The sequence below is a fragment of the Thalassophryne amazonica genome, chromosome 2, assembly GCF_902500255.1.
Source record: "Thalassophryne amazonica chromosome 2, fThaAma1.1, whole genome shotgun sequence".
NCBI classification, from domain to species: domain Eukaryota; kingdom Metazoa; phylum Chordata; class Actinopteri; order Batrachoidiformes; family Batrachoididae; genus Thalassophryne; species Thalassophryne amazonica.
In genome coordinates this window covers 64,005,436-64,019,274 of record NC_047104.1, presented here as the reverse complement: position 1 = coordinate 64,019,274, position 13,839 = coordinate 64,005,436, and the positions used below count along the sequence as shown (strand labels likewise).

At 39.9% G+C, this 13,839-nt stretch overlaps 1 long non-coding RNA gene across 1 annotated transcript; it reads right to left on the bottom strand.

The window, feature by feature from the left end:
* Positions 1-225: 225 nt before the first annotated feature.
* On the bottom strand, positions 226-12,905 carry LOC117502324. The gene is made up of 4 exons (XR_004558271.1): positions 12,893-12,905; positions 10,453-10,456; positions 3,169-3,172; positions 226-356 (listed from the first exon to the last, which is right to left on the bottom strand). It is a non-coding gene; the product is annotated as an uncharacterized LOC117502324 (long non-coding RNA).
* Between the last annotated feature and the right edge of the window lie 934 nt (positions 12,906-13,839).

Genomic DNA, 13,839 nt, shown 5'->3' with positions numbered 1-13,839 from the left:
ACAAAAGTTAAAGTTGCTCCAATTTTGGTAAAAAATGATGCAAATTATTGGTTGAGTTAATAACATTTTAAAAAGGAATAGTTTGCACCATCTGTCATGCTTAGTTATCATGTTACAGGGTAACATATGTAAAACGTCATAGCATCCAATGGAGGTCAACTTTGTTTGACCTTCACTTTGGAGACCAAGCGTTCAACACAGTCAAAACTATTCCATTTATTAATCATTTTATTTATTTATTTGACAGGGACATTGCACAACAAATGTGTTGCACAGACCAGATTTAGCTACAAGCTAATTTTCATCTGTTGTCCCCGGGCAGAAGCAAGAAACAGCAGGTCACAATGTACAAAATACTACAAAATATAAAAATAGATACAAGCACCAACAAGAAACACCAGCAACGGATTACTCACTATTAATATATAGTTTTCCAACACATGGTCAATAATTAATTAGTGTTCACAAGTCTAACAATCTTTCAACCATGTCTTTGTGTAAAATTTAAACTGTTGCAGAGTGTCTCTCTCGCTCTCGAACAGTCAATGGTAAAGAGTTCCACATCCCTGCAGCTTTGACAGAGAAGCAGTTTGTCTAAATGTTGAGGGCCTAAAGTTCACAAAATGATTTCCTCTGGAGGAGGAATGTGTTGTTCTCCGTCCTGCTTCATCACATGATTTTACAAACATTTTCAGAGGCTGTGGTGCCCGATTATGCACCACAGCCTCTGTGGTGCATAATTTCAACCAATAATTTGCATCACTTTTTTTTTTTTTTTTTTTACCAAAATTGGAGCAACTTTAATTTTTGACCTCTATATAAACTGAAACCGATCTTTGTCACCATTGTTGCTGTTTTATCCCCATAACTCCAGAACATCCAGTCATAGATAGTCCAAACTAGGTACTGGTCATATAATTAGAATATCATGAAAAAGTTGATTTATTTCAGTAATTCCAATCAAAAAGTGAAACTTGTATAATTTATTCATTCATTACACACAGACTGATATATTTCAAATTTTTCTTTCTTTCTTTCAATTTTGATGATTATAACTGACAACTAATGAAAACCCCAAATTCAGTATCTCATAAAATTAGAATATTGTGAAAAGGTTCAATATTGAAGACACCTTCTGGCACAATCTAATCAGCAAATTAACTCAAAAAACCTGCAAAGGCCTTTAACTGGTCTCTCAGTCTAGTTCTGTAGGCAACACAATCATGGGGAAGACTGTTGACTTGACGTCTTGCCTGGGCTAAAGACAAAAAGGACTGGACTGCTGCTGAGTGGTCCAAAGTTATGTTCTCTGATGAAAGTAAATTTTGCCTTTCCTTTGGAAATGAAGGTTCAAGAGTCTAGAGGAAGAGAGGAGAGGCACAGAATCCATGTTGCTTGAGGTCCAGTGTAAAGTTTCCACAGTCAGTGATGGTTTGGGGTGCTATGTCATCTGCTGGTGTTGGTCCACTGTGTTTTCTGAGGTCCAAGGTCAACACAGCCGTCTACCAGGAAGTTGTAGAGCACTTCATGCTTCCTGCTGCTGATCAACTTTATGGAGATGCAGATTTCATTTTCCAACAGGACGTGGCACCTGCACACAGTGCCAAAGCTACCAGAACCTGGTTTAAGGACCATGGTATGCCTGTTCTTAATTGGTCAGCAAACTCGCCTGACCTTTAACCCGTAGAAAATCTATGGGGTACTGTGAAGAGAAAGATGCGACACGCCAGACCCGACAATGCAGAAGAGCTGAAGGCCACTATCAGAGCAACCTGGGCTCTCATACCACCTGATCAGTGCCATAGACTGATCGACTCCATGCCACGCCGCATTGCTACAGTAATTCAGGCAAAAGGAGCCCCGACTACGTATTGAGTGCTGCACATGCTCATACTGTTCATGTTCATACTTTTCAGTTGGCCAACATTTCTAAAAATCCTTTTTTTGTATTGGTCTTAAGTAATATTCAAATTTTTTGAGATACTGAATTTGGCATTTTCATTAGTTGTCAGTTATAATCATCAAAATTAAAAGAAATAAACATCTGAAATATATCAGTCTCTGTGTAATGAATGGATATAATATACAAGTTTCACTTTTTGAATAGAATTACTGAAATAAATCAACTTTTTCATGATAATTATATGACCAGTACCTGTATACCTTTTTGGAATCATTATGATCAGACAAATAATGTGGTATAGTTTTCAACATGATTGGATCATTTTAAAATTTTGATCCCTGTGTAATTCTTTATTGATCCCTGGAGCTCATTAGAGGTCAGCTCCAGGATGGCTCCATATCTGAAAATAAACATTTAGTTAATTTAGAATATGTGTGCCAAATTTGATGCTTTTATCACAGAATGCGCAATTGTTTTGCTATGCTGCCTCACTATGTTTTCATATTATTGAAGAAATGTTGCACATCTGACTCTGTGGTTCAAATCAACAATCAATCAATCAATAAATCATTTATTTATAAAGCGCTTTACAGCACCGACTGGTGTCCATTTGCATCAACTCTCTCTGCTGGAGTTAGCCAGAGATTCTCATTGACATCACAGTGGAGATTTCCCTTGCCAGGCATCGGGGAAAAAAAATCTCCTGGCATGTCGAATCCAGGCCTGACATCAGTCTTTCGTTATTTCATCACATGCATCATCCTTGGCCTGGAGGAGGATGGCACGTTGACGAGGGCGATGATCATAGACTTTTCACTTCCATGCTGAGAAGAAGTCCACTATCAGGATGAGAAAAGGCGTGTACGGGGCAAATATAATGCTGTAAACTGTGGATGGGCCTCAAACCATGTGTGCATCACTTCAACATGGTGGAATTGACCCAGACTCCCTCAGTTTGACAGCGCTGCTCTAGTTCATTAACTACCCACAGGAAGTGTGGTCATAAACTTCAAGTACTGCTTGTCCATCATTATCCATAAACCTGTGCACTAGGAACCATACTTTATTTTATTTGTTTTTTATTTATTATTATTATTATTTACCAATGGTGCAGTTACTTACCATTTTGAGTAGATGTATTTATTGCAGGTTGGATGCCTGTACTGTATGATAAAATCCTGAAAATAGAATTATGTGAATCCACTGCTGAAATAAAATGAACAAAACAAATGCAAAGCTTACAAAGTATGGAAAAGTATGATCACCTCTCTGGACAAATGAGGAAATGTAATTTTTTTATTGGATCAAATCTAATAATAATAATAATAATAATAATTCAGGTTTCTTTATAGAAAATTGATAAAATTAGGCTCCTTAATCTCAAAGTGACAACAAATGTCTACAGTAATGCATATTAAATATAAATTAAATCTCTGGTTGATTGACTTTTGTCACTAAGATGTAAGAGATATCCTCTGACTTTTCTAAACTCAGCTGATTCGAAAAGTGATGATTTAGTTGTGTTTTGTTCAAATGTGTATGCATATATGTAATTTTGTTTTGTATCTGAATTCTGTGAATTTAATCTGAATTTAACCCAGATCATGTTGTGGAGATTTCTTTTCATGTTAAGGATAAACAGCAAAATTTTAAATTATTTAAATTATTTAAATTATATTTTCATGACATAAAAGAATATGCATATTTCTCTGACATACTGTGCATCCAGAAAATATTCATAGCGCTTCACTTTTTCCACATTTTGTTGTGTTACAGCCTTATTCCAAAATGGAGTCAATTCATTTTTCCTTCAAAATTCTACTTGCAACCCCATAATGACAACATGAAAAAGTTTAGGCAAATTTATGAAAAATAAAAAGCTAAGAAATCACATGTACGTAAGTATTCACACAGTTTGCTCAGTACTTTGTTGATGCACCTGTGGCAGCGATTACAGCCTCAAGTCTTCTTGAATATGATGCCACATCTTGGTGCACCTATCTTTGGGCAGTTTTGCACATTCCTTTTTACAGCACCTCTCAAGCTCCATCAGGTTGGATGGGGAGCGTCGATGCACAGCCATTTTCAGAATTTTTCACAATAACATTTGAAACCGCAAAACCCAGAACTCTCATGGTGCATTCACAGGAAATTTCGCTGAGTAAAATTTACTCTGCTGGGATAACATATGATCCCAACCTAAATAAAGTAAGAAAAACACTCTACTGTAGAGTGAAATCAGTTCTACTGGTGTCGCTGACTGAACGGTCCCCCCCCCCCCCCCTCACCCTGCCTCCACTGCGCATGTGTCATTTTGGAGCACAGCCGCTCTGTGGACGAACTGTCTTCACCCAAAGTGATCAAATGGATTAATGGGATTATTAACCATCAGATGACAAGGTAAAACCTCTTAAATCATTCTAAAGTTAGTTTTAAGCAGAAATGAGGTCATTTTAAGCAGGAATGAGGCGATATTCCATGACGCTTTGAAATGTAGCTGTGGTGCTGTTATCGCTTCCTTCACCTTTTTTGATAACATAATGCTGAATTTATGTGGAAATGATGTATTCAAGCTTCAGATATGGCTCACAATATGCTAAACCGTTATATTACACCTGAGGTACTTCACAAATGTGTTTATTAAATATGGATTGTTGAATAGAAATGTTTGTTATTGTTAACACTAATGTAACTAATGTATATATAGTATGCATAATTTGAGTGTATTTCGTTGCTCATAAAATAAAGAAAAATTTAAAAGAAGTTTGGAAAATCCATTTTTTTTCATCACATATTATAACATGATTGGACCTCACTTTTTCAACCAGGTCATATTTTTTTCAAACCAACCTCAAGGCAATTGCATTGTGCGTTAGTCAATAGAAAACCCATGAAATGAAAAATTAAAAGTAAATAAAAGGCCCTTGAGTCAATTTTAAGTACAAAAAATTAAATTAAAAATGACCCTTGTGGACATTACGCTGTCTGTCAAAACCAAGTGGGAGATATAGATGGTTAAAAGTCGCATAAACTATAGCTAACATTTACACTTAGATGGGCATTCTACTTTGAAATATGTATTCTCCGATATACATCGTCAATTTGTATAAAAGATAGGCATATTAAGAAATTATAACAAGTTGAAAACAACCTGAGAATTGTCCGTCAAAAATAACATCCGCAAGGGTCCATACTCTTATTAATTTCACTTTTCCATACTGGAAAAGTAAAATTTTTAAAGTTAATAGTTAATGAGTTATCTTGAGCTTTGTGGTTTATGAAAGAAATATATGTGTACTGCAATTTCAAACTAGTTTGCAATAAAATCATGTAACTTGAAAAATTGACCTTTGTGTTACACTTTCGTAACAGTTTAGCATATTGTGAGCCATATCTGTCGCTGAGACAGATGATAACTGGTGTGTTGTGTGTTGGGGGGTGTGGCTGGATGTTTTGGTGTTCTTTTCTTTTCTTTGCTCCTCAGGTGGCATGGAAACTGATTTGTCTGTGGAGAAGGTGCTGGCTGAAGAATCCTTCACCCTCATCAACATCATGTGTAGCACCTGTGACTGGTGCTCACATGCAACCTTAAAGACTTTCAGCTGAAGCAGATAATTGGATGGCGTTCTGCTTTTAAGGCATGTGTGATTCAAGCAGAACTGCCGGGAACTCGACCTTGTGATGTTCGTTTGTGAGACGCTGAGGACCGCACCTGGGTTTGACACATCGAGCCCGTGAAGCAAGGAAGGGTGAGGACACATGCTGTCAGCACACATTAGAGGTAATTAAGTATTTGACTAATTGTTGATAGTAACTTGGTGTTTTGTTATACTTGAATTGTGATGAGAATTGTGCAGCTTGCTTCTCACTGCTGTGGCGTGCAGGATAAGTGATCCTCCACTTGTTGTGAGAAGCTGCTCATTTGCATAAAGATAAAAAGTACAGACCTGAATGTGTTGCTGATAGCGTGTGTCTTTTGAAAGATATTGTTGTAACTGCTGACTTACCTCACATCTTCTTTGCTTCACAGAGAGTCAGTTTGTCGTGTCCACCTGGGGGGTGTTTGTCTGGTGGTAGTGGGTCCAGGAGCGCCGGACTTCTCTCCTTGCGGGCGCTGGAGAGCGTGCCAGCAGTCACTCCTCCAGAAGGACGTTGGTTTTGGTTTTGTACATTTTATTTAGGCACAGGTGAAAAATAAATTGTTTTTGTTGTTGGAACCGCTTTCTGGTTATTTTTAGCGCTGGGTTCTGTCTGACGCAGGTTCGCTCCTCAATCCGCGTCGACACATAACATGGTGTGCAGTTTTAAGCAGAAACGAGGCGATAATCAGTGAACTGCGGCTGATGACGCACACGCAAGTGAAGGCGGGGCTGACCCATTTTTAGGGTGGACCGTTCGGTCGGCGACACCATCTAGTCAATGCAAGTGGTTTTACTCCAGTAAGAGTTACACTATTTTGAGTTGATTTAGACCTGTGGTAGAGTATATTTTAATCTATTTAGACTGGGATCAAATGTTATCCCAGCTGAGCATTATCTCAGCGTTCATCCTTGACCCAAAATACACAAGCATGCCAAACGGCAAATGTCAGCTCTCCCCGGTTTTTGTGTGATTGAAGCCATACACGCACAGAGGTCACTTGGCTATTATAATATAGATTTTCTTTTTTTTTTTTTTTTTGCTTTCACTTTTGATACTCTGTGTGCTTCTTACCCTGTGTGCTGCTATGCAATGCTGCTGGAACCTCAATTTCCCTAATTCCGCGTTCACACCGGGCGCGACGTGAGTGACTGCAGCCACAGGTTGTCATGTAATCCCTATGTAATGACACGTTTTGGCGCCAAACCGCGCAGTGCGACGCGATGGACGTGAGTGAAGTGACGCAAGTGAAGCGATTTTGAGCGTTTTGTGCATTTGTGGCGCGTTATTGCGTCGCGTCACGTTGTGTTGCCCTCCTCCCCAAGTTGAAAAATCTGAACTTTTTCGTCTCTTCGCGCTGCGATGACCAATCAGGGACTGAATATGTAGTGACGTGGAGATGTCTGGAGTTTGACTGAAGATGTGAACATGTCCTGTCTCTGGTAGCAGCCTGTGAGCAGGACTTATGTCTCTTTTGTCCTTTATTTCACAATTATGAGAGAGTTTTTGGAGCAAGCAGCAGCACCACAGCAGCGGGAGCGGAGTTTCTTTGTATTGTTATTTTACGTGCGCGCGTGAAGGTCCATGGAGATTATTTTACTTATTAACTACACAGATGTATAATGGTGACTGGTTTCTAAAGACAATTATGACAGAGTTTTTTTGGGAAAGAGCGAGGAGCAGCCTCACAGCAAGCTGCGGTGTTTCGTTCTTTCTTTCTTTCTTTTATTTTTACGTGCGCGCGCGAGCGAATCATCTGTGTGGAGAATATTTTATTAATTAACTACACAGATGTATAATAAAACAAATGGTGACTGGTTTATAAACACAATTATGACAGAGTTTTTTGGGGGAAGAGCAAGCTGCAGCAAGCAGCGGCTTTTCTTTTTTTTTAATTGTTTACATGTGCGCGCGTGAACGGGACAGTTGGTCCTCAAACTGGGTCCCGCAGAGGCGGAAGGACCACTGAAAACAGCCGTCATCCAGACGCAGCTCCTGCAGCAAATAATGATACTCTCTGTATTGGGAGCTTTTCACAACAACTCGCTCCATGTGATCAAGGTCCGTCATGATGACTTGACGCCGAGCGGAATGGAAGCTCCTCCTATTTGATGACGCACCGGGGCGAATTTTTGCAGCGAAAGTCCACCCAAGCAGAGCGACACACCGGGCAAAGGAGGCGCGTCCGTCGCCACGCGACCCCCACGAATTTGTAGCGTCTGATCGCGCCCGGTGTGAACGCAGCATAAGGGAATCTTCCCAAGGGAGTAATACATTTCTATCTAATCTAATATGTTCATCTCTGTGAATATTTTTCATGTTGTCATTATGGGGTGTTGTGAGTAGAAATGTGAAGGAATAAAAACAATTTATTCCATTTTGGCTGTAACATTGTAAGACTGTAACATTAAAAAAAGTGAAGAGCTGTGAATACTTTCTGGATGCTCTGTACATACATATTTTTTAAGGATTACAGTATGAATAAATAATTCCTTTATATTCCTAAAGCCAAAACATTTGACGCATTTATGTTTGTGCTGTGTGACTGACTGAGTATCCGCCTGGTGTCGGCCGTTCTTCTGATCTTGTCATTTGCTCTTTTAGAAGAACATTGATTGCGTAGGTCAGGTGAGCTAACCAGAACCATCCCCTTCTCACACACACTTTCATGTTCCCAGCACCAACCTAACACCTACTCTGGAGCCAGGCAGCCAGCTTCTATAATCCATACATCACACACACACACACACACACACACACACACACACACACACACACACACACACACACACACACACACACACACACACACACACACACACACACACACACACACACACACACACCGTAAATGCCATCACTCAGATCCGTCCACATACAAACATCAAACAAGCATATATGTTGCCTTGGCAAGATCACACCATTTTTGATACCACGCCTTGATTTGGAAAAATTTGTGCATTTATTGTGTAAAAGACCTTTCACACTGAGCATGAAAACGTGGCATGCATTGCTCTAAAACTCATTATTTTTCAATATTTTTTAATCCTTTTTTATCTGGACACCAGCAATGACACCTCTGCTGTGCTGTGTGCTGCTTTGTGTGGAAGGTAGTGCCTGAAAAATATTAAGACCGTTATGATTCCTACTTAATATCAATGTAATTTTGTTTAAATGCTGCAGTTACATGATTATGTAATTCAGGTTTTCGTCATTCTTCCATATTTTCAGTGGATCAAAGGTTTACATACACAAAGATGACTGCCTCTTTATGCAGGAGAAGATTCCAGAACAACTAAGTCCTGTATAGGCTCTGAGGTTCACCGGTGTTGGTGCTTATGCCCAGATACCATAGCCTTACATGGATGAGAGTCTACGACTCGCCATGGATGGGACACCAATCTATTATAATCACACAGCTTACCTCCCCAGCCAATGCCAGTACCCATTTACAGAGTAGTGTTCAGAATAATAGTAGTGCTATGTGACTAAAAAGATTAATCCAGGTTTTGAGTATATTTCTTATTGTTACATGGGAAACAAGGTACCAGTAGATTCAGTAGATTCTCACAAATCCAACAAGACCAAGCATGCATGATATGCACACTCTTAAGGCTATGAAATTGGGCTATTAGTAAAAAAAAAAAAGTAGAAAAGGGGGTGTTCACAATAATAGTAGCATCTGCTGTTGACGCTACAAACTCAAAACTATTATGTTCAAACTGCTTTTTAGCAACCCTGTGAATCACTAAACTAGTATTTAGTTGTATAACCACAGTTTTTCACGATTTCCTCACATCTGTGAGGTATTAATTTTGTTGGTTTGGAACCAAGATTTTGCTCGTTTACTAGTGTGCTTGGGGTCACTGTCTTGTTGAAACACCCATTTAAGGGCATGTCATCTTCAGCATAAGGCAACATGACCTCTTAAAGTATTTTGACATATCCAAACTGATCCATGATACCTGGTATGCGATATATAGGCCCAACACCATAGTAGGAGAAACATGCCCATATCATGATGCTTGCACCACCATGCTTCACTGTCTTCACTGTGAACTGTGGCTTGAATTCAGACTTTGGGGGTCGTCTCACAAACTGTCTGTGGCCCATGGGCCCAAAAAGAACAATTTTACTCTCATCACTCCACAGAATATTCCTCCATTTCTCTTTAGGCCAGTTGATGTGTTCTTTGGCAAATTGTAACCTCTTCTGCATGTCTTTTATTTAACAGAGGGACTTTGTGGGGGATTCTTGCAAATAAATTAGCTTCAAACAGGCGTCTTCTAACTGTCACAGCACTTACAGGTAACTCCACACTGTCTTTGATCATCCTGGAGCTGATCAATGGGTGAGCCTTTGCCATTCTGGTTATTCTTCTATCCATTTTGATGGTTGTTTTCCATTTTCTTCCACACGTCTCTGGTTTTTTTGTCCATTTTAAAGCATCGGAGATCATTACAGATGAACAGCCTATAATTTTTTGCACCTGCGTATACGTTTTCCCCTCTCCAATCAACTTTTTAATCAAACTACGCTGTTCTTCTGAACAATGTCTTGAACATCCCATTTTCCTCAGGCTTTCAAAGTGAAAAGCATGTTCAACAGGTGCTGGCTTCATCCTTACATAGGGGACACCTGATTCACACCTGTTTGTTCCACAAAATTGACGAACTCACTGACTGAATGCCACACTACTATTATTGTGAACACCCCCTTTTCTACTTTTGTTTTTACTAATAGCCCAATTTCATAGCCTTAAGAGTGTACATATCATGAATGCTTGGTCTTGTTGGATTTGTGAGAATCTACTGAATCTACTGGTACCTTGTTTCCCATGTAACAATAAGAAATATACTCAAAACCTGGATTAATCATTTTAGTCACATTGCACTACTATTATTCTGAACACTACTGTACATAGCCCATCTACACATCCCACTGAGCTACCCCCTCTGTCAAATTAATTCAATTCATAGCACTGAAGCACAACATAAGTTATTACAAGGTACTACACATGGGTAAGATTTAAACATTATCCAAACATTCTCTAGATTTCATAGCATCAAGCAGATATGAGTCTACAACTCCCCATAGACAGAATGCCAGTTCGATGTATGCCAATTTCCTAGCCAAAGGCAGGACCCATTTACAGCTGGGTGGACTGGGACAGTGCATATGAAGTGTCTTGTCCAAGGACACAGACAAATAACATGACCGGGAATCAAACCCTCATACATATTAGGTCATCGCCTTATCTACTGAGTTACCTGCTCTACCATCCCTACAGAACCATCTTGAAAATATTAATGTTACCATCAACCACACAGTCTATTTGACAAAAACTTAAGACATTCTACAGTTGATGCTGGTAGAATCTAATGAAAGCAGCAGGAGGGAGTGAAGACGACACCTGAATGTTTGTGTGCTAATTGTGTCTTTAAGTAGACTTTCCGGTGGTGGCATCTTCATGCTGATGGTCTTCTAGCAGGTCCACATATGAAGTACCTTGTTATGTGAAGAGGGTCAATAGAGGTGAAGGTGTTTGTGTGTCCTCATTAGCTGCAGGATGTCCGTCCGTAGGAAAGGGCAGGTGAGTAGGCCCTTATCAATGATGAGGTGGTGCGTGCATCTCTGTGTGTTTAAATCATCACATTGACCGATCCCTCTCATAATCTCCTGCGACCCCTGCAGCAGCATGAATGGGTTATGTATTTGAGAGACAAGGTGGAGGGTGGTGTCTACAATTACAGCAGATGGAGATGGCATCTGAGGGACTTTCATGCAGGGGATGGTGAGTGGAGCCAAGTGGATTAACTCAAGAAAGGGAAGAGGTGGAGAAGAACACAAAATGTTGAAGGAGTCCCTCATCTTCTCTCGGCTCTGGGCTCAGCTTTGCTAAGCAGCAGGATCCTATTGATCCTACTGTTTTCTCCACACATCAGAAAGAGATGACGGAGAAGGTATTTTGTAACTTTGAAGTAATGCACATGTTTAATGTATGTATGCATTAGTTTGATGCATAATGGCACAATGTGGACTGTACTCATCTTTATGGGCACAAATTTTAGTTTACATCTATACCAACAAATTATCTCATTTTAACAAACTGACAGTACTACAAATGCTTTTTAAAAGACATATTTTCATGTTTATTTTTGTTTGTTACTCAGAAAAGAAAAAAAAAAAGCTTAATTCAGTCTTGTTAAAATGTACTGAAGTTGCATTTACCTACTGGAAAACACAAGCTGTCAACCTACGTCTGACCACCAGTGGTTGGCACTGTTCAGCTAATCCGATAACCGATAATTAACAAAGCTAATGTTTTTGTTAGCAGATCAGCTTTTCATATAAGAAAAGGTCCATGATACAATGGATCTGCGGCGTAAAACCACAGGATGATGTCTCCTCTTCTGTGCTCCATGCAAAGCTGGGGGTCGAGGAGGTTTCTGCAGCCCTACGTACCCGGTGGCTAAGATGGTATGGGCATGTGAAATGGTCGCCATCGTGCATCAACTCTGTCATGGATATGGAGATTCCGGGTCACCGAGGGCATGGCAGACCTCGGAAGACATGGGCCGATTGTGTGAGGACTGACATAAAAGACTGCAACCTGGCCAGTACTGACCCGCTGGCAGGTTTGGGGAGTAACGGAATACATGTAACGGCGTTACGTAATTAGGATACAAAAAAAAGGTAACTGTATTCTCCTACAGTTACAGAAAAAACGACGTATTCAGATTACAGGTATATTTAGTAAAAATGGGAATTAGTTTGCAGGATTACAATTTTAATGCATTTTATGATATTATCTGTATATAATATATATTTTTTCTTTGACACAAAAACGTGGACAGCATGATGCCTCCTAATCGGGCAAAATATTGATGAAGTATCCGGATGTTAATGCATTTTCAATGGAGAGTAGAGACTGAACACACTCAGAAAAATGCTCGCAAAATACGTGTTAAAATGCCATTTTGACCTGGATATTGAGCCAGTAAAATTAAATGACATTAAATTATGTCAGGAAAGTATTAAACTTACTCTGACACACACACATTCCCAAATATTAGTGTTGAAAGTTACACGGATCTGCGCTGTTCAAGCTGCTGAGCTGAGGCGTCCTGCTGCAGCAACTGCTGTTCAGCGTGGCTCATAAAACCATTACAATACATTTATATATATTATATTTTTACACAATTATCCTTTATTGACAGAGTTTCATTCATGAAGTCAGTGGTGTGGGTACACATCTCTATGTGTGGGTGTGACTGTGAGCGGCACAGCGTGGGTCATTATAATCTCATTATTTTAAGGTGCAAATTAAAAAAAATCCCCAGTCTTGACGAACAATTTTAAACACTAACGACAAGTATTTTAACTAGACATTGGTCTAGCAGTGGAAAATATCAACGAGAAATAAGTGAAGAGTTAATGGTCCGTGTCATCGGGCAGGAAACATACAGCTGTTTATCACCCAAATATCATGGACAAAGTGACAAGAACAGTGGTGTAGTCTACGTGGAACGCAGGTAGACGCCGTCTACTCACCTAAAATGACCGTGAATTTCCGTCTACCCACTTCAAATTGCCCCGGGGAACGTGACGGTGTAAATAAAATAAGCGCTTATTGACTGTAATTTTATTTTCTCTCTTTAAAAGACAGTGATCAGGTGTCCATCACTGCAGAGTGCACCGTATGTCCCACCCCCGCTCGCTCTGGTAGATAAGAGTTTTAATTGGCGCATAGAGAGATGGGGCGGGGCTACCAGCTAATCAGCGCGAAAGCCGCACACAAACAAGAAGAATGCTGGAAGTATCGATGGTGATTATTACCCGAAAAAATGAAAAGAAAACAGGCCTCGGTTTTAGATTTTTTTTTCCAAAACGTCCACCTGCTGCTTCAGGGCCGATTGATGAAGTTTGCACCCTGAGTGGAGGAGATAAACCTGGCGCTGTCTGCATTTCTGGTAAGTGGGCTAGCCTACGACAGCTAGTTTTTTATTTGTTCACTAAGCTAATGGGCCTTTCACACTGAATACGTCAGACGCGTCAAAAAACAGTCTAAAAAGCATTATTTTCAATGAGACGCGTTTCTTTTTAGATGCTGACGGGAGTGCGCATTGCTGCTTGTCGGCAGGCTGACGTAGACAAAGTTCAAGCCAATCCAACTTTCTGAGCCGTGACGTACCTTTGCGTTGTCCAATAGGAACGACGCGTCAGGCCAAAACACGGAAGACTAGTGGCAGAAACAGAAACCACTGATCTGTACAAAATGGATCGGTGTAGAAATA